This window comes from Pieris napi, chromosome 18 (genome assembly GCF_905475465.1).
Source record: "Pieris napi chromosome 18, ilPieNapi1.2, whole genome shotgun sequence".
NCBI lineage: Eukaryota > Metazoa > Arthropoda > Insecta > Lepidoptera > Pieridae > Pieris > Pieris napi.
In genome coordinates, this window is record NC_062251.1 from 10,397,047 (window position 1) to 10,402,046 (window position 5,000).

General features: G+C 40.0%; 1 non-coding gene across 1 annotated transcript in view; it reads left to right on the forward strand.

Annotated features, from left to right (window-relative positions):
• The first annotated feature begins 3,302 nt into the window (after positions 1–3,302).
• LOC125058965 overlaps positions 3,303–5,000 on the forward strand; it is a 1,906-nt gene continuing 208 nt past the window's right edge. Inside the window, exon 1 of the ribosomal RNA XR_007118577.1 lies at positions 3,303–5,000. This exon is cut by the window's right edge and continues 208 nt beyond it. This is a non-coding gene — a ribosomal RNA (small subunit ribosomal RNA).

The window sequence follows — 5,000 nt, forward strand, 5'->3', positions numbered from 1 at the left end:
TATGTAGAATGTGGTAGATAGAATAGGTGAACATATTATTAAGTTTGACTGTTTAAATTAGTTATTTAACGAAAATAAATAAATGAACAAGCATACATATAAAATAATATGTCGTGCCACTATAACACGTGTTTGTGGTGGCGGCGTTTGTTGTATGGATAATATTATGTTATATTATCTGGGCTTAATTGTAAAAAAGGTTGGTTGCGACGCTGGATTAACAGAAAACTAACTTGACTTATCTGAACCTCGAGCTCCTCGATTTGAATCTAAGCGGCAAAAGCTAAAGGGCTCATATTATGTGCGATGATTCTTTACATTTTACAGTTAATGTTTATTATTTATTATTATTAGTTATAAATTATAATTAATGTAACATTTATTTTAGATATTCGATTTTTGACATTACGACAAATACCGCTTTCTTTGCAAATAAACGATACACGATCATTTATTTCAATTGCCAATGAAATATTAGAGCGACCTTGTACGAGAAACATTAATGCGCTCAGCGACTCGAACGGCCGACGACGGCCTGCGTTGTACTAGAAACATTAGAGGGACCTTGTACGAGAAACATTAAAGCGCTCAGTGCATCGAACGACCGACGACGGCCTCCGGTGCGCGCGCGCACGTTGTACTAGAAACCCGACCGGTGCTATGTGTGTACGTAACTAAGTATATTATTATTTATTATTTCATTTAATATTATTTTAAATCGCTAATAAATATCCCACCAATGAATTTAGTTCACTAACTAATATCTATAATAATAATAATAATAATAAAATATAAATAAACAATATTATATAATAATAAAAATAATAAACCAAAAAAATTGCACACATACACACATGCATTTACTATTTTTTTTATTTACATTACACATAATATTATGTACACATCAATAATAAAATGAAAAGTGACTCTCAACGCTCAACGAGAAACATTAATGCACTCAGCGACTCGAACGGCCGACGACGGCCAGCGTTGTACTAGAAACCCGACCGGTGCTATGTATACATATAAGTATATTATTATTATTTATTATTTCATTTAATATTATTTTAAATCTATCTTTTATATCGCTAATAAATATCCCACCAATGAATTTAGTTCACTAACTAATATCTATAAAAATAATAACAATATTAATAAAATATAAATAATATTGTATAATAATAAAAATAATAAACAAAAGAAATTGCACACACACACACGCACACATGCATTAATTTATTTATTTACATTACATAATATGTACACATCAATAATAAAATGAAAAGTGACTCTCAACGCTCTACGAGAAACATTAATGCACTCAGCGACTCGAACGGCCGACGACGGCCAGCGTTGTACTAGAAACCCGACCGGTGCTATGTATACATATAAGTATATTATTATTATTTATTATTTCATTTAATATTATTTTAAATCTATCTTTTATATCGCTAATAAATATCCTACGAATGATTCTAGTGAAAATAATAATATCACTAGGTAATGATAACGATTCACGATCATATTTTACTTCAATTGACAATGAAACATTAGAGGGACCTTGTACGAGAAACATTAAAGCGCTCAGTGCATCGAACGACCGACGACGGCCTCCGGTGCGCGCGCGCACGTTGTACTAGAAACCCGACCGGTGCTATGTGTGTACGTAACTAAGTATATTATTATATATTATTTCATTTAATATTATTTTAAATCGCTAATAAATATCCCACCAATGAATTTAATTCACTAACTAATATCTATAATAATAATAATAATAAAATATAAATAAACAATATTATATAATAATAAAAATAATAAACCAAAAAAATTGCACACATACACACATGCATTTACTATTTTTTTTATTTACATTACACATAATATTATGTACACATCAATAATAAAATGAAAAGTGACTCTCAACGCTCAACGAGAAACATTAATGCACTCAGCGACTCGAACGGCCGACGACGGCCTGCGTTGTACTAGAAACCCGACCGGTGCTATGTATACATATAAGTATATTATTATTTATTATTTCATTTAATATTATTTTAAATCGCTTTTATATCGCTAATAAATATCCCACCAATGAATTTAGTTCACTAACTAATATCTATAAAAATAATAACAATATTAATAAAATATAAATAAACAATATTATATAATAATAAAAATAATAAACCAAAAAAATTGCACACATACACACATGCATTAATTAATTTATTTACATTACATAATATGTACACATCAATAATAAAATGAAAAGTGACTCTCAACGCTCTACGAGAAACATTCGGCGGTCGCGCGCCGCGCCCGTTCCAATGCCGACGTGGATAATTGCTCTCGGTATATATGTGGAGCGAAACCGTCGAGCGCACTGCGCCGTACGGTTCACGTTGATGTGCGTTTTGTGTCGAGAGAGAAATATCGTCACATCGGACTTTTGTTGGTTTTGCTTGTGTGTTGTGTATTTATTAATAGTATTTATAAAATATTATTTATTTAAAATGCGCACACACGCGGACGGACAGAGTTTCGGTTGCTAGAGGATATCCTCACTTGTAGTAAATCACGCATCATCGTTAAATGATATATATATATATATAGTTACAATTTACATTGTATATTATATTCACCGCGTTCGCAGACCGGATGGTGACATTAGCAAAAATCGCTCAAGATTTGCTTGCGACTGTCTCGCCGGTGTTATCTGTGATTGTAAAAGAATACGCTTCAAGGCACACCTCAACGCAGGGCGCCGAGCGTGTTCGACACGTGCGCGGTCGCTACGGCGACCGTTTATGGAAAAATGTATAAAAGAGGACGCATACGCGCCCATCGTCGAAACGGTGTGCGCAGCGTCGTGTTGGAATTTGTCCCTCAAGCTCCGGGCGTTGATCGTATCTAGTGCGTGTAATGCCAGCCGAGTTTTAATATGTTACAATAACGTATTAAATAAAAATTGAGAAGTTGCGTTTAGATGAATGTTCAATTTTCAAACTGTCAAAATATCGATACGCGAGAGATCGCGGTCGTGTTTGATGCAGTTTTATGTCCCTCACAGTGGTCGAGCATCGTTGTACATCACCTCGTTGCGAGATCGTGACGGGACGGCCGCTCGTAGACCGGTCAGAGTCTGTCTATCGAATTGAAGCGCGAACGTCGCGTCGTTTGAAAATTCGACGCGTTACGTTCACGCGTGTCGAGTAACGCGCGCGAGCGCGTCTCGACGCCGCCGAGCTACGGCCCGCCGAAGCCGCGTTTCGCGGTGTAGGCGAGTCGTTTGCGTAAGCAGCTCCCTGGTTGATCCTGCCAGTAGTTATATGCTTGTCTCAAAGATTAAGCCATGCATGTCTCAGTGCAAGCCGTATTAAGGCGATACCGCGAATGGCTCAATATATCAGTTTTGGTTCCTTAGATCTTACTCAGTTACTTGGATAACTGTGGTAATTCTAGAGCTAATACATGCAATCAGAACTCTGACCAGTGATGGGATGAGTGCTTTTATTAGATCAAAACCAATCGGCGGAGGGCCTAGCGTCCGAAGTCGTTAATTTTGATGAATCTGGATAACTTTTGCCGATCGCACGGTCCAGTACCGGCGACGCATCTTTCAAATGTCTGCCTTATCAACTTTCGATGGTAGTTTCTGCGACTACCATGGTTGTCACGGGTAACGGGGAATCAGGGTTCGATTCCGGAGAGGGAGCCTGAGAAACGGCTACCACATCCAAGGAAGGCAGCAGGCGCGCAAATTACCCACTCCCGGCACGGGGAGGTAGTGACGAAAAATAACGATACGGGACTCTTACGAGGCCTCGTAATCGGAATGAGTACACTTTAAATATTTTAACGAGGAACAATTGGAGGGCAAGTCTGGTGCCAGCAGCCGCGGTAATTCCAGCTCCAATAGCGTATACTAAAATTGTTGCGGTTAAAAAGCTCGTAGTTGCATTTGTGCGCCGCGCTGTCGGTGCACCGCATCCGCGGTGATACTGACACGTCTGCGGAGCATATCGTCGGTGAGCCGGCGGTAAAACGCCGGTTCAATATCAAAATCCTATCGCGGTGCTCTTCAGTGAGTGTCGAGGTGGGCCGACAATTTTACTTTGAACAAATTAGAGTGCTCAAAGCGGGCTCAAAATGCCGCTTGAATATTTCGTGCATGGAATAATAGAATATGATCTCGGTTCTATTTTGTTGGTTTTCAGAACTCCGAGGTAATGATTAATAGGGATAACTGGGGGCATTCGTATTGCGACGTTAGAGGTGAAATTCTTGGATCGTCGCAAGACGAACATCAGCGAAAGCATTTGCCAAAGGTGTTTTCATCAATCAAGAACGAAAGTTAGAGGTTCGAAGGCGATTAGATACCGCCCTAGTTCTAACCGTAAATATGTCATCTAGCGATCCGCCGACGTTACTACAATGGCTCGGCGGGCAGCTTCCGGGAAACCAAAGATTTTGGACTCCGGGGGGAGTATGGTTGCAAAGCTGAAACTTAAAGGAATTGACGGAAGGGCACCACCAGGAGTGGAGCCTGCGGCTTAATTTGACTCAACACGGGAAATCTCACCAGGCCCGGACACCGGAAGGATTGACAGATTAACAGCTCTTTCTTGATTCGGTGGGTGGTGGTGCATGGCCGTTCTTAGTTGGTGGAGCGATTTGTCTGGTTAATTCCGGTAACGAACGAGACTCTAGCCTGCTAAATAGGCGTCGTCATTCAAGGTGTGCGCGACTCTCGGGGAGCGCAACTCACTGGCGACGTATTAAAATTCTTCTTAGAGGGACCGGCGGCTTCGAGCCGCACGAGATTGAGCAATAACAGGTCTGTGATGCCCTTAGATGTCCTGGGCCGCACGCGCGCTACACTGAAGGAATCAACATGTTCTCCCTGGCCTAGAGGCCCGGGCAACCCGTTGAAACTCCTTCGTGCTGGGGATTGGGGTTTGCAATTATCCCCCATAAACGAGGAATTCCTAGTAAGCGCG